Source organism: Pollicipes pollicipes, unplaced genomic scaffold (genome assembly GCF_011947565.3).
Source record: "Pollicipes pollicipes isolate AB1234 unplaced genomic scaffold, Ppol_2.1 Scaffold_4002;HRSCAF=4701_pilon_pilon_pilon, whole genome shotgun sequence".
Taxonomy (NCBI): Eukaryota; Metazoa; Arthropoda; class Thecostraca; order Pollicipedomorpha; family Pollicipedidae; genus Pollicipes; species Pollicipes pollicipes.
In genome coordinates this window covers 14,422,335-14,439,772 of record NW_023596420.1, presented here as the reverse complement: position 1 = coordinate 14,439,772, position 17,438 = coordinate 14,422,335, and positions in this window count along the sequence as shown.

Below are 17,438 nucleotides of genomic sequence, written 5' to 3'. Positions count from 1 at the left end.
GGCAAATTTATGTTTCGACACCTAACCACCATGACACGTGACACATGTGGCCAATCATTGTCATCTTGCACCTTCCCTTCCTTATCGAAGCGTGCCACTCCCGGGTGCGTCCGTGTCCTGGGTGCCGAGAATTGGCACAAAACGTATAAATACCCGGAAGAGAGCAAAGTCCATCCTTGAGCGCGAGCCCCGTGATATGTGCGACCGCAGCATTTTGTGCTGCACATGTTTTTGTGCCAGTCTGTGGTCGCTCCGGCCCGCAGTTGTTGAGATATCGGTGTGAGATAACGTAATCGGTCGGAGGCCAGCAGGTATTTACGGCAGCCAATCACATGATCAGACGGCCGTTTAACCTTGAAGCGACCTCCGGCGTCGGCCGGCCCTGTTTCGTCGCGGCCAGGGGGCCATCATCACGGCTTGGGGAATTGGTCATGCGGGCGGGTCCTTAACGTTTGGCGGTGACGTCTCAAAGTCACACTGGCTTGAGCAGCGGCGTTGCATGGCAACGTCGACTGCGTCGTTTGGAAAACAGCAGTCACGCAGAAATGCTGTGGTCGGTCTTGTCTATTATCGTGCGGCGTGGCACCAAGTTTGTATTGTTATGTGGCCTCGGTGCGTGCTATTATGCCGCGGGTGGGAGAAATTCGAAGTGGTGTGAGTGTATTGCGCAAGAATGAGCATCAAAAGCGGTTTTTTGCAGCAAGATGTCATCCTGTGAGGCAGCCTCTTGCAAGAATGTTAAACGGCGCAATGGAGGCACTTTTGTTTTTTACATTTCTAAAAAACGATCCAACTCATGAAAACATTAGTGCACCGTTGTTCTTGGACTAACTATAAATGTGGATAATGCGGTAATCTGATCTGATCATTTTCAACATCATGACTGTCCTGGCCCTCTGGTTAAGACCAGTCCCGAACCCAATGTTAAATGTCTTCGACCAAGTGCTGTTCTTTCGATGCAACTGGACATCGCCGGCACGCCGAAGTGAGTATGTGTGTGCTTGAGAAGGAAAGTTACCGTCTGTTTTATGCAGAGATCTTTCAACCCGATTTACAGTGTAACGCATGCGCAATCTATGCCCATCTGTGCAGTTTGCAGACCACAATGCAAGATCAAACCGAGATTTTCCAACCATAATCTTGTTTACAAAGTGGGGCCTGACTACCACACGAGTGATACAGCCATCTATGCTACACTGGCGAAGGGGGTGAGTGTCAGGGGTGGAGCCGGGGTTAGCGACGAGGGAGGGCAAGTTTGCACGAGCGAGTCCCAGCCCCATTGACAACACATCTGTGCGCTGTGAACTGACTAATAAACCCCCCCAACCGCTAATAAATACAGTACCTAGCGCATCAATGAGTTACCAGTATTGGTTTGCCCTGGTGCCTTGAACATTTCTTTCAGCTGCGTGCCGTACATGTTCGCCCGCCTATATGCGAGCCTTATTACTAATGACCCACGTTTGGACTGTTCGTGTCGCTGTCTATGCTAGTAAAAAAATGTTGGTGTGCCTAAACCATAGACCTTGATCCTCACGCGCAGAGACGAATGGAGAGGGGGGGGGGGGGGGGGGCTCGTAGGGCCGCGCTGTTCTCGTGTATTTTTGCGTCGGAAAACAGTAATGGCGGCGCCACCCTTTGGGGCAACCGATGCACTGAAATGGACCATGAAACGGGACCATCCAGACAAATCCGTGGCTATGGCCAGGAGCGGTATATATGAGAATGGTGCACGCAGTGCAGTACTCGTCGGCCATTGACCGTCCCTCTTACCCGCTCGGATTATGTCACGCTGGACCACAAAAAAGTAGTTGTGTATGAAAACAAGCATGAGATAACCCAAAAAAGAGCATGTCCGGGTCCAACACGTTTTGCTGCCGCAATGAGAAACAACACTGGTGACTTGTAATACGGTCTGATTAATGCGCCTGTTAGGCACGTGGAAATGACTGTTTCGTTGTGTCACAGATCTAAGATCCAGCTGTGATGGAGGTCGCAGAGCATGCGGACAACGCGGAAGCCGCCTACCAGCAAACAGTCGTGGAGCCTCCAGTGCCCGTCCCGAGCGGGTTCGGTGAGGACGGCGGGGTCAACGAGTCGGGGGAAGACATGCTCCATGGCGGTGACGGCGAGAAGACCGAAAATGGCCCCCGCCGCGGCGAAGAGATGGACGAGGTCATCATCCAGCACGGGGCGCTGACCCTCGTTGCCGGCTTCGTGGCGGTGCAAAGTGCAAACACCTCGATCCAAGTATGGGACCGTCGACCCGAGAGACACCATCCAGCTGTGTGTCAGACAGGTGGATACACGCGATTAGCCAAGGTGGTCTGTCTGATGGTACCGTTGCCGGCCTGGACGAGCGTTGTCGAGGCTTTCAAGATCGTATTTCAGCTGGTGATGGGCCGCGGCATGGACTGAGGCGTTGGTATCGTCGACCGCCTCACAAAGCTCCTGCTGAGAAAGTTCTGCGGTGGACAATTGGATCGCTCGGAGGCTGGTGACGACTCGCATCCATTTGCGTCTCGCATGGCTTAATCAGGCTGTGGCTGAACTGACTGCTGCCAGGCGCGCAGCCAAACAGGTGCGACATCAGGTGGACAGCGTTAAGTGAACATCGTTGTGCTTATGTGAATAAAAGTAAGTGACCTTAAGTGAGCATCGTCAAGCCATCTTTTCTTGCATGCTTATGTGTCTGTTTGAGGCACAAACGGTTCCTTCGCAGATAAACGTTTGGGTTGTTTCAGGCTGGTATTCATGTCGCATAACCCTAGATTTAAGCTGAAAAATATATGCTTGTGTTCTCCGCCCCCCCCCCCCCCCCCCTGTTTGCTCTGTGTCCTCGCCAAGTGTGCACGATGAAGTGTATGCTGGGCGCAAGCATCGTTTTAGTAAGATACAGTGAATTATGAGTCATACGCGTGTTCGATGAACTGGCTGCATGGCGTAGCGGATATTTTCTTGATTAACGCCGCGCGGCACGACCTTCGGAGGCTTCGTGTCATAATTGATGCAATGTGCAATGTCCTCAATGCCCTATGTTCTACCAGGCAGCACACCACCTCCGTCGTCTCAAATTGGCTCCATCACACACCAGTGCAACCCGGCGAGTCATATATAGTGCTGAGGTTCAGCGCGACAGTTCGGATGATGATTCTGGTGCCGGCCAGTTCCCCCTTTAGCAGTGGCTGGACCTTGGGCAGGCTCGCCATCCCGCATTTAAGCAGCTGGAGGCTGGCCAAATTCAATACATCGTCATAGACTCGATGTTTGGCATCCTCAGCAAGTGGGAGTGCCATGGCACACAGGCTCTCGGTTCCTAGGCCTATGTTAGCTGTTATGCACCCAGAGTGGCAAAAACATCCCCCTTTCATACTTCCTGATAAAACTCCTTAAAGCACCTTGGGGCGATCACCAGATGCATTTGTTAGTTGGTGCACCGGTGTAGCAGACGCGAAGATAATGCAGGCGGAGAGGTGATGCCAGGATGCGACTTTATGACGTCACAGTAATAGTGAAGGGAAGGTGCTGGAAAAATCCCCGGATGATTATACCTTACTACATGGCCTTGGTCGCGGCGTAAAAAGCCGCCATGCAGCCCATTAGTCTAGGCTCAATCAGGTAGTCTTCTACGCTAAATTATAAATAGTTTGATGGTGGCGGCCTGTATTCGGCGATAACCTTTAAACTTTTGTCGTTTGTAACTTGTATCGCAATTTTCAACGCAACGGTGTTGCGCGAACTCGCGATGCGCGCTGAAAGTAAAGCTGCTTCAATTGTGAATGTTGGGGAAATAAAATGCACGCCTCTGCCTGCCCTGCATGCAGGGACATAACCTAAAACGTAGAAACCCGCCAAAAATGGTCAATTATATCTTTCTAGCAGCTGTGCGCATACCGCGCACCATGTGGTGCCTTAGATTTAAGCCAGTCCGATGGCTCATTTTGTTATCTACCTGGCTGTGCAAGTTTCATGTCGCTGCAATTCTTAATTATCAAGAAATGGCTCCGGGGTGGGGACGCAGGTAATGCCGTCATCCGGTGGTCGCGAAAATTACGTCACCTGTGATAAACCTATAGGGACTGGGCGACCTTTTGCTCGCCGCGGGCTCATTTTTGTGAAGTGATGAAATATGACGTGACACTGCCGCGCTCTGGCATCAACCCACGGTGGTCTGAAAATTTCATTAAAAAATTTATCACCCTTTAGACTGCGCGTGATCCCAAAGAATCGTTGGCGGACACATACGCATTGCTCCTTTAGTGTGATACTAGAAGACAAGCATTTGCACGCTTGTTTCCTTACGCTCAAGGCAAAATAGTAGACTTTTGAATTATCTATCTTTTGCAGTTTTGATTCGTGGCTGTAGCCGCTCTGGATGCCAAAATATGGCGCAAAACGTACAAAGGCATGACCACAGGCCACGCGGTACTGGCGGCCTCTGGTGACCGCCGACAGGAGAGAGCACATTTCGCCTACGCTATCTGCAACACAGGCGACCCCGTTCGGTGGGACCGGTGATTGGTCATGGGACGTGACCGCTGATTTTTGCCTCTTCCATCAACTGTCCGCCTTTGAATGATGGCAGCACGCGCTGCCGTCGTGTTAAACAGTATTGCCTTGCATTGAACTGTGAAAAACGGTCGATAGAGGCCAAATCGATTTTTCTGGCTCGCGCACACGTGGCGCTACAATCTATACCACGTGATTGTCCGTTCGATTCCCCAAGAATGCATACTTCTTCCCGAGTATGTACTCCCGAGTGTTTCCGTGCTCTGGGTGCAGAGATGTGGCACAAAACGTGTAGAACTGTGGAAAAATCGAAATTCATCATACTTAGCCAAAACTATATATCAATCCACCCGAGCCAAAGCACAAGAAATTTCAATTATGGGTGTTCACAATTCGATTGACGCCTCTACCTGCCCTCGTTACCGAGATATGACGCAAAACTTGAAAAAGACCAGGCGATAATAGTACATAATTAAATTTTTGACGTTTTTCATTAGCGCAACAATGAAAAAATGTATAAATTTTCATTGCCCATCTTTTGCAGTTTAAATCAAGGTTCTAGGTGCCCTGGTGGCATAGACGTGGCGTGAAATGTGAAAAACGGCTGGTAACGGCCAAAATTATCTCGCTGGCTCGAGCACGCGTTACATGCAGGACGTGCGACGTGACAAATCATGCAACGTGATTGTCTGTTTGACTCCCTACCAATGCGTGCCACTCCCCAGCGGCTCCGTGCCCTGGGTGCTGCGATGTACCACAAAACTTTAAAACCTGTCAAAAATACAAAATTCAATATTCTGGGGCGTGTGAGTGCGACACATAACCCGTGCGGGCGTACACGAGGGAACATACGACAGGCGATTTCATTCCCTGCCGCGGCATACCATTCTCGTGTAACTTCATGCTCTTTGTGCGGAAATGTGGCGTAAAACGTAAAAATCGACGAAATCAGCAAAGTGCATGCTTACAGCTAGTGAGCACGTGGAACATGGTGCGTGCGACATCACATCTTACATCACGTGATTACCCATTAGATTGCCTATCGAAGCATGGCACTCTCGAAGCGTTTCGTGCCTTGGGTGCCGGGATATCGCAAAAAGTGTAAATACATCGAAAAAACAAAATCATATTTCAACACACCGACGCCATGACACGTAGCACGTGTGACCAATCCCCACCATCTCATTCCTTCCATTCCTTATCGAAGCGTGCCACTCCGAAGTGTGTCCGTGTCCCGGGTGCAGATATTTGGTGCAAAACGTGTAAACCCGTGGAAGAGAGCAAAATTCATCCTTGAGCACGTGTCACGTGATACATGTAGCTGTAGTATTTTGCATGGCACATGTTCTCTTGCCACTCTCGAGTCGCTCCGACCTGGCGTTGTCGAGATATCGATGCGACATGGCATAATCGATCGGAGGCAGTTGATTACGGCAGCCAGTCACGTGATCAGACGGCCATTTAACCTCGCAGAAACCTCCGGCGTCGGTCGTGACACCGGACGCCGCAGTTCCGTCGCGGCGTAAATAACCACCATGCGACCCATTAGTCTGGGCTCATTTGGGGGAAAACCATTGCAAAAACATTATTAACAAATGGATGACAATAGCGGTAATGAATCGGCCAGCACGCCGATGTAGTTTTAAAGCTAAATTATAGGTTAACTTTGACGGTAGCGACTTGTGTTTGGCACCAGCTTTTAAAACCTGCCTGCTTGCAACTTGTCATGCAATTTTCAGCGAAACGATGCGCCCCGCAAAGTTGCGCTGCACTCTGGAAGTGGAGCCGCTTCGATTGTGGATGCCGACCCGTGCACGTGCCACGTACCACGTGGCGCCACGAACTTACACCAGTCCGATGGCCCATGCAATCTGGGTGTTTTCTCCAGTTGTCTATCTGGGTCGATCGAGTTTCATGTCGTTGCGACCCATGGTTACCGAGATACGGCTCCGGGAAACGAAGCGTGTCGGGCCATCGGCCGATCGTCGCGAAATTGGCGCCGTCCGTGTTAAGCCACTTGGGGTTTTGCGCCTTTTTCGCTCACCACGAGCTCATTTTTGTGAAATTCGGAATTTTGGCGTGACTCAGGCGAGCTATACCAGTAGGCATTGGTCGTGTGAAAATTTCATTAAAAAGTTCCTTACCGTTCAGCTTGCAGGTGATCCCAATGAAGTGGCGGACACACACACACACACACACACACACACACACACACACACACACACACACACACACACACACACACACACACACACACACACACACACATACACACACACACTTTGCTCCTTTAGTGTAATAGTAGATGACAAGTGTTTGCACGCTTGCTTCGCTGAGCTAATGAAAACAAAATGAAAAAAATCATTTTTCATCTTTCGCAGTTGGATTTCCGCCTCTAGCTGGTCTAGGGGCCGAAATATGGCGCAAAACGTGGAAGAGGCATGGTCACGGGCCGCGCGGTACACAGTTTTGGAAGGCTGCGTCCCTGTTAAGTTGGGGGGGGGGGGCTAAGCACTGAAAACAACAAAGGCTACCCTCAAGACACTCCAACAAATGGGTGACTCTTCAGATTTCGCCCAGCCTCTTCTCAGATTGGAGGGGGGGGGGGGGCCTAAGTTGGTGCCCAAGTTGGGAAGAGGGGACAAGTTGACCTGGGAATAACGTTTTGAAAGGGAAAACATGACTAGCATGCGTCCATGGGAAACACAGCACGGGCAAAATGACAAGTGAAAAGTGGAGGTCCCCACTCCGTCCCACCAGTAGATGCGCAACTGGCAACAGAGATATTATTCCAGCAAAGTCACTGTCACAGTGAGATTGACCCAGACCATTTGAAAAACCAAACTGAATATTCAAAGCACAGATCGGACAGGGCTTCCAACATATTTCTGTCCACGGTGCAAGTTCAATCATCTGCCGATAAAACAAATAGTTCGCTGTTACAATTAAAGAATAGTTTATACCTACCCGACATCTTATTAATCGTTATCGGTGAACGTTTCAGCAATCTGGCTATGACTAAAATGCGAAGGCCTCATACCCATTTCCCGCAAGCACGCTTATACGCCAGTTAGGCCAACTATCGCTGGAAAAACGTCAATTGTGCGTCATATTTCAGCCATGGTCAAACTTCCCAATGATATCTCCCGTTTTGATATTTTTACAAAGTGATCAGATTGGTCTTGAGTCCAGAGGAAATTGAAAGACTAGCCGCACATCGCAAACACCCGTCATGCAGAGCATTAGTCTAGGCTAATTTGCGAGCGACGCATGTCAAAACGTGATCAACCAAAGGGTGGTAAAGAGTGGCAATGAATCGGGCCACTCGCTGATGTCAGTTTTGACTCTCCAATCCGGGCGGTTTTTGCGGTAGCGGCATGCATTTGGTGCCGACTTTTAAAACTTGGCGGCTTGCAATTTGTCTTGCAATGTGCAGCGCAACGATGCGTTGCACAAACTCACAATGAACAATGAAAGTGTAGCCGCTTCAATTGTGAATGTTGCGAAACAATATTCACGCGTGTACGCGTATTGGGTGTCGAGATTTGACCATAACGTAAAAACCCGTCAAAAACGGTCAATTTTATCTTTCACTTCATGTGCACGTGTCACATGGCGCCATAAACTGACACCAGTCCGATGACCCATGCAATTGTCCATCTGGGTGTGTACGTTTTATGCCGATGCGAGCCCTGGTTATCGAGATATGGCTCCGGGAAACGAAGCGTGTCGGGCCGTCGGCCGGTCATCGCGAAATTGGCGTCGTCTGTGTTAAGCCTACCGGATTTTTGTGCCCTGTTTTTGCTCGCCACGCGCGCATTTGTGCGTAATGTAGAATTTTGACGAGACCCAGACGCGCTCTGCCAGCGGGCCCTGGTCGTGTGAAAATTCCATTGGAAAAATTCCGTACCGTTTGGCTTGCAGGTGATCCTAATGAGGTGGCGGACACACACACACACAAACACACACACACACACACACACACACACACACACAACACACCACACACACACACACACACACACACCACACACACACACACACACACACACACACACACACACACACACACACACACACACACACCACACACACAAACACACACACCACACACACACACACACACACACCACACACACACACACACACACACACACACACACATACATTAACGTCTGCCACGTCGCTTCGTTTGGCATCAGTTCAAGCCCGATGCCTTGATATCCGCTTGATGCCGAGCATTAACGGACATGATTCATTATGTCGTGTCTGGTGCCTGGGATGCTCGCGATCAATGAGCAGCTACACGTTCCAAGAACGGCGCCCCGCTCTGCCGCCGCTGTGAGGTCTTGAGGTGTCCACCGGACGTCACCACCGAGCTACCCTGGCCTGGGAGCCCCGTTCAAACTGACAGCGAGCCTTAGGTAGGATTCCCAGCAGCGCCCGGTGCTGTCAGTGAGCAGCCAGATTTATGAACAGCAGTGTTGTCATCGAGATGAGTCGTCCCGGTGTACAGCCAACATCGGCACAGAGCCTCGCTGGACATGGGAGCGCACCAAACGGGCGGCAAGCTCCTCGAGGCTGTGCGTACCGCCCATTCTGTCTGCCAGGCCAACGCACAGCAAGCGTTTTTTTTATATGTCGTTACCCAAAAGCAGGTAACCAGGTGTCCCCTTCCCTCAATCCCAGCGACGCAATAAACTGTGCGTTAACACCAGAAAACATAAAATCAAGTCGCGGCACTCCCAGCTAGGAAGAGGAAGCAAACGTAAAGAAGCAAGCGTAGGGGTGGTGCAGACCCGGAGGAATTGTGTTAGGTAGTAGGCAGGGAAAAATCATACATGAGAAGGCTTAAAGGAGTCATTAGCCAGAGTCAGCTAATGACAGCCCACTATAGCCACCCAATAAGCTACAACCACTCCTTCACAGTGTTAGTAAGGGTTGTACAGTCACACAAGTCGCAGGGGCAGTTACTTAGTCATTTTCGTGCTGGGTTTTGAGCTGGATGTTCAGGGAGCCCACCCAGCTAAGCGGAGCTTGTTGCTGGAAAACTTCCAAAGGCCCGGACGTTGCTCCCAATGCTGCAAACACGTCCGAAGAAGTGCATACGAGGCAAGAAGCTGCTTCATGAAATCGTCGACGGAGCTCAGAGAGCGCATTGTTTACGCTCACGTCATGCTTTGTTCGATCAGTATCGTTACGTACATTTTAACGTAGAACAGCACAATATCCTGCAATATGCGCGGATCCGTGGCGGCTGTTCCTCTGAAACCATGAATAAACGCAATTATTACCTCATTTCTTTCCGTGCAGCGTCAGGGTTGATGCCTCATCCCCTGTCGCTGATCTGGGTGAAAGGTCAGCAGCCCCAACGTCAGGGTTGATGGCTCATCCCCTGTCGCTGATCTGGGTGAAAGGTCAGCAGCCCCTACCCTGTGGCAATATCAGGACCATCACTGTCGCTGATCTGGGTGAAAGGTCAGCAGCCCCTACCCTGTGGCAATATCGGGACCATGCCAAATATGGCGGCGGCTGAAAGACAACTGCATTGAGCGATATGCTTTCCACACAAGCAAAATGTGACGAAGGCCAAACAGAAAAACCTTCTACATGCAATGGAATAATAACTTAATCTGTAAGTGCGATACCAGAACCGGATCGCGGCAGGAACCGATGCTCTGTGTACGGTTGCCACGGCAACGACGCTTGCAATCTTTGCTGATAATGCACTTTGACGCGGCGGGATAACTTCACTGGGCGAGTCAGTGTTTTGGCGGCGCGCTCTGCGTTACGTCGCCGGTCGGAGAATTCACGCGGTTAAACTTTCTTTCGCAAGGCCATCCCGCGAGCGCCTCCGGGTGAGCCCGGCTCTGCCATCTCGCAGCCCATTTCCGCGCGTGGGCCGGACCGTGTAAACAGATTTAGCATTAATCACAGCGATCGTGGCCGACTGTAACGGCTTTGGTCTCTGAGGTTGCGTCGGAGCAACTTGGGCCTCGGCTGGGCGTAGGGCAGGGGTCGCAAATCGACTGCCCATGCTGCGGAAGTGAGGGTGGTATGTGAGTTCAGCATTGGGGGCATCCTTTAGTTCATCGTCAGCACAGCTCAGGATCAGCTCAGTGGAACAAATGTAGCACAGTATTGGTCTCTAGGGAGTGAGGAAAACCTTTGAGGTTGTCTGATCCATTGGGGCCTGTCTAATTTCTGCACTCGCTTTTTCCAATTACTGGTCTAATTACTGCACGCTTTTTCATGTAACATGTTACCAAAAGACCTCTAAGCTGCACGCGAAACAAATGCATGTTCAAAGCTAACCTAAGCCGAGCTAATTTAGCTGGCACAGAATGCTGGCATACGTCATGACGTTCTATTGGTTCCCCGGCCTTGCCAGAGAAAGAAATGCTACCAGCAGGAAGCGCCTTACAGGACGGGCGCCAAACTGAATGCAGAGCGGGTTAGATCGGTCGATCAAGCCACGCTGGCTGGATGTAATTCAACTGACAAAAGATAACACGTGATAGACGCCAAACACATTAGATTTTGCCCATCCATCTGTCATCTGTAGAATAACATGAAAGTAACCCATGCATTCGTTTGACGTAGACGGCTTGTTTCGTCGTTGGTAAATAAACGGCTGTCTTGGGAGCGACCGGGTGAGACATAGTGAACAATAGTTTCCTTGGCAAACAAGCAAGTCTCAACCAACTTACAATATTTGGTTACCAAGTTCAGCAGGATCGGAGGACCCCGAGAGCTGCTAATTAGGCCATTTCGGCTGGAGCAAAGTGAATCTCGCAGCATGCATCATCATTAATTTCCACTGAGAGAAGTTTGAGCGTGGTGGTGGAGCCTCGCAATGCCGAAGGTCCACATATTTTACCAGAACAGTCATAGGTTGTCATGTGGCATCACCGACGGCGCATTTTGATCAGCTGCGCTTGGCCTCGGAAATGGTCGTTTTCTCGCAGCTCGCCCAGCGCTTCAGGAGTAGTTCCGTCAGCCGGTGAGATTCGCGGGAGTTCGGAACACCTGTCAGGATATTTGAATCAATCATCTGTCATAGGACGTGTCGCTGGCTAACTTCGCCTTCAATCGCGAACGCTGATCCTGACTCATTTGGCTCGGTCCCCGAGACGGCCAGCTGAGCGGAAAATAAGATCAGGTCGGAGCAGCTGCACAGCGCCACTTCGACGTGTCGGATCCGCCGCAATATCGGCCGGTTTTCAACAGCCGCCTTGGAAAAGGTCTCCATTAAAATACGCGGTCGCCCGCACCGCAGCAAAGCGGTAAATGTCGCACTGATGCATTAGCTAGCGATGTGAACATGCACCCTTTTGGCAGGCTCTCCAAAAAAATCAACAATCAAACAAAATGCTTCCCTAAGGAACCAACAGGAAATATGCCAATTGATACGGGTATCCAGTTGTATGCGGTGCCAAATGAGCATGGTATTTAACTGGTAGGTATCTGGTAACTGGTACGTATCTGGTATCTATCTGGCCTCGGAAATGGTCATTTTCTCGCAGCTCGCCCAGCGCTAGTTTGCCCTAAATCGTAAGACAGATACTGCACAAGCAAAACTCGCCTATGCTGCACGTGCTGATGTTCTGATTAGATGGTCATCCATTACGGTACGCAATGCCAAACGCGTCGAAATGTGAATGAAAGGCAAGGCCGGCAATCCACGAACACGTCTTGTTTTTGCCAGACGTTTTGACCTTACTTTCAACGTTCCTCACGCAACTTGAATGAAGAATTGTTGGAATTGAGCAAACTGCTCGTCAGCCGAGTGACATAACCAGTCAGTAACTGTTCAATTAAACGTGATGCAATTAAATATAATTTCTGTTGTGCTCGAGGTGTATTGTACTTGATAGGAACTGTACGCTCCTTAACATGATTTCTTGAGTCAGCTCTGCTCGCTGGTCTGCTGCGCAGAAATGACTTCGCGCGGCAGTTGGCCCGTGTGGGAGGACACCGTAGATTGAACTCGGCAAGACCATTAGATTGTTCGGTTGGGTGGTTACTCTGGGTGGGTGCCCGCCTAACCGCGTTAACCAGCAAGCCTGGCGACACACATCCCATCCGTCCTTGTGCCGTCGACATGTAACGCACATCCCATCCGTCCTTGTGCCGTCGACATGTGACGCACATCCCATCCGCCCTTGTGCCATCGACATGTGACGCACATCCCATCCGTACGTGTGCCGAGGACATGTGACGCACATCCCATGCGTACTTGTGCCGTCGACGTGTGACGCACATCCCATCCGTCCTTGTGCCGAGGACATGTGACCAGGAAAAGACAGCGCCTAAACCTCGACAGCATCAAAAGTAGAGGCGCGCCTCATTGACAGCCAATGAAGCCGGGTTTGACCGCGTTCCCAGGTCATTCTCCTCCCGCACATTTGGCGCTGAGGAAGCTGCGCGCCACCCGGAGCGGAGCTGAGGAAGCTGCGCGCCGGGCAGAACGGAACTGAGGAAGCTGCGCGCCGGGCAGAACGGAGCTGAGGAAGCTGCGCGCCGGGCAGAACGGAGCTGAGGGAGCTGCGCGCCGGGCAGAACGGAGCTGAGGGAGCTGCGCGCCGGGCAGAACGGAGCTGGGGGAGCTGGGCGCCGGGCAGAACGGAGCTGAGGGAGCTGCGCGCCGGGCAGAACGGAGCTGAGGGAGCTGCGCGCCGGCCAGAGCGGAGCTGGGAGAGCTGCGCGCCGGCCAGAACGGAGCTGGGGTAGCTGTGCGCCGGCCAGAGCGGAGCTGGGGGAGCTGTGCGCCGGCCAGAACGGAGCTGGGGGAGCTGTGCGCCGCCCAGAGCGGAGCTGGGAGAGCTGTGCACCGCCCAGAGCCGAGTCGCCTGTCAGGATGACGTCGCCGTATCTGGCCGCCGGGGTTACGTCAGGCAGCGGCCGCAGCGGCGCCGTTTCCAGCGACGGAGCGGGCGCACATTCGTGTGCCTCTCTCCAGCGGCGCGCGACACCTCGCCGCCAGGGGATAATCTGCAGTCATGCTGACGGTGCACGTTCCAGGGCCGGTTCCTGCGCGTGGCGCGCCGAAGCCCGGACCGGCACGTCATTCAAGTCTCTCACTGGACCTGTGTTTTTTCTCGCAATCGTTGGGCAAGGACAGCCACAGCCCCCGCTAACTGATGACTGCACGCGCCAGGGTCGTGCGGGAAAGTGGCGTCGGGCAGACTGCGCAGAGCTGCATAGAACTGACATCACTGGACGTCAGAGCTGCATAGGACTGGCGTCGCTGGACGCCAGAGCGACATAGGACTGACATCACTGGACGGCAGAGCTGCATAGGACTGATATCACTGGGCGCCAGAGCGACATAGGACTGGCATCACTGGACGCCAGAGCTGCATAGGACTGGCATCACTGGACGTCAGAGCTGCATGGGACTGGCATCACTGGACGCCAGAGCTGCATAGCACTGGCGTCACTGGACGCCAGAGCTGCATAGCACTGGCGTCACTGGACGCCAGAGCTGCATAGCACTGGCGTAACTGGAGGCCAGAGCTGCAAGTGGTGGGTCGAGGACATGTGCTTGGTCAGTAAGGCCATCAGGAACGGCTCACACAGCTAGCTGTTTTGAAGTCTGTCGGAAGAAACTCCTTCTTTGTCTCGAATATGTCCACGTAACTCATAGACTGCTGGCCGCGTGTCAATCTGGATCGTTCATGCCATATGTGGTTGCTCAAGGTCACCAACAACGCTCACGTGAGGTTGTCATATAAGGTTCTGACAAGAAGGAATTATTGCCTTGATTTTAACGAGTAAATTATTGTGGCAAACACATTTCAAACTAAGGACTGCTGTAGGTCATTAAACAGAAAGAGAAAAAAGCAATATCTAGTGTTATGGCCTGACCGTGACCTGTGACATTGACCTGACCTTACTACGACCCTTAACATGTGTTAGCATTACTGCATGATTCTTGCCTCTGACCGTTCGTTTGTGGCACAAAGTTACACGAGATTGTCACAGTTGCTGGAGATTTCTGAAGTGATGCCAAGTGTGGGTGTTTTTTTTGTGTGTGACGTTAGATACCATTCGCAGATACAAATGGCGCATCGCAATGGCGATCTATCGATCAACCGACAGATCGTGACATATATCAGGCATGTCCTCGGCGAGATCGATCGGGGCAATCGATCGCCATTTAGATTTTACCAGCCAGGTATTTAAATCTCAAAAGAGCAAAAAGGGTACCCTAGCACCCCTGGTGGACTCGGTGACGAGAACTTCGTGGAAGGTTCAACTGCCGGACCCACAACTATGGGTATTGTGAGATCACAGCGGGATTTTGTGGCCTTCCATGTTAACTAAAGGGGGAGGGAAGAAGCATTACAATGTGTAAGGGATTGCCATCTTGCAGAAAACCACTCTTGGTCTTATGATTTGTGAGCGGAACCTTCACAACCTTTTTAAAGATCCGAGTTTCTTCCTAGCGACAGTTGCGCGGGGACAGGAACAGTGGTTGTAAATGTAAAACCCAGCATTCGATGACGATCCTGGTACGCGCTGTCACTCGTAATGATCTATCTCTCGTACGAGGACAGCTGGTTTAAATACTATGCTGTGATGTTATTTAAGGCAGTTATTTGTTGGTTGTGCTCATCTCAGCTCTTCCACTACGACAGATGTGATTTTTTATGCATCACGCGGAGATAACTGCGGGTTTTAAATATATTACACAGTGGTTCCATGATCGACAACGCCGTGCATATAAACAACGTCGTGCGATACAGAGATCCGACTTCAAAATGCGGCTAACTTTTCCCGGAAATTGCTATCACAAGACAGATACTCGCCACTAAAGGAATCGTCTTTTCTGTGGAGCTCCATTGTGCATGTCTCATGACGCATAGCTGAAGTATTTCTCATAACGCTTCATTAACCAAAGCTTATGAGATTTTTGGTTCAACGAGTGGATGAAATTGGACGATGATAGGATTAGTGTGGCACTCGATGGCACAATATTCAAGTTTCCGAGCTCCCGTTGCCCAGTAATGCATTGGAAAGCCCTTTGACATATATTTGGCATGCTCGATGGGCAGGGGTGGGACGGGTATTGGCGGGACCCTCGAGCGTGCCCAAGCGTTCTGAAGCCAGATCGCAATCGATTGAAACTTTCCGAACCCAACGGAAGTCCCCCACGTGAGGCTGTTCCTTTTTATTAAAATCCTGATTGCTGCTGGGATATGACAGATGTTTTTTGGGCGATTAATATCAAAGGCGTTGCAGAACAGGAAATATTACAATGTTCCTCAATATTACGAACGTGCAATTTAGGAACCATGAAAGGGTGTAGTAGCGATACTCAAATTGCGTTATGGATGGATGGAAGCACCAAATGTGCAGTCCTACATTATTTCCATGATGTCGTATGATATATCAGTGTGACACTGTCAAGCCTAGACGACATATTAACCACGTAGCGTGCCATTTTCTAGACAACGCTGCACTTGTACATGTTACATGCCGCCGACATCACGCAGTTTTATTACAGTCCGGTACGGAGCGTTAAGCCCTCGAAAACCAATGAAAAAACCGCGGGTCCATCCGCTGGTGGCATGGCTGACCTCTGCTGCTTATCTAGACCGCTTCGAGCTCGTGAGATATGCCTCGTTTTTATGGCACGCTAAGGCAGGCACGTGTTGTCCACTTGAAGCCTCCGGTTCAACTCTGCTTTGCGAGAACGTCGCAGGTGCCTATTCGTGATGTTCTCTTGCAGAAATATATGCGTCTTGACAAAGTCGTTGTTAAATCACGCAGCAGCATATTCATATATTTGCCAGTAGACTAGCAGCTTATGTCGTACATCGCGTCGTAAATTTGTCTGGTGTCGGCATGCAATCGCACAAAATATTCTCTTAAATTCATCGATAGTTTCTGCGACTAATAAAGCTTCAGCAAGGGCAAACAGTGCTTGCTTAGCTTAAAGCGCAAAGCTTCTTTCTTCACCAATGTGCCGAGCGTTGCTCCCATCCAGACTATTCTTTCTTCGCCAATGTGCCGAGCGTTGCTCCCATCCAGACTATTCTTTCTTCGCCAATGTGCCGAGCGTTGCTCCCATCCAGACTATTCTTTCTTCGCCAATGTGCCGAGCGTTGCTCCCATCCAGACTATTCTTTCTTCGCCAATGTGCCGAGCGCTGCTCCCATCCCGGCGACTATCACTTGCGTCTTCAACCACCCAAGCCTGCCTCCCGGTGCGCTGTGAGCAGATACTTCCTGAAACGTCACGGGCATGCGCAAAAAGAGCTGCAGGTGCACTGAGGGCTGCAGAACTACATGTTTGCAGCAGAGAATAGCCTGTATACCAACGAGCCGTACACGAGTCGAGGCAGAAGTCATGAAATAATCTACACTACAAAGAATGAACTGAGAAAGCCGTACGCGGTGTCATAATAATAAATCCTCTAGCTTGTCTTGCAGGCATTGGTATGCGTATTTTATGCTTCTTTTCAATCGCTGTACACACACCAAGTAAACTTCCGGCCAATCCGTGAGTGCAAGTCATTTGTAGGAGCAGTACAGCCAACACAAAGCTCTAAAAAAACACCACACCCCAGACATTCAACTTCACAGCACCCAAGGGCAAACAGGAACCAAGGCCAGCCAAGGGAAAACTGCGAAAGACACCGACCAGTCAAAGATTGCTTTCGAGCGGCCATTGCCACCAAACCGGTCACCGCGCGCTTCTGCAGCGTTGCCCAAGCGGCTTCCGTATCAGTGGGGTCACATACCCGAGTGCAGCGCCGCGGTCCGCTTTTCGGCTCGGGCACTTCCGGCCACGCACGGGTCGAACGTTGAGTGGTGGAGGTCACACGCAACGCAAAATGGGGTTGGGCAAGTGTATGCTGGATATCGGCGGTGGCCCGAGTAACATTCTCGGCGATGCGTCTGCAATGATAACGCTCGCCC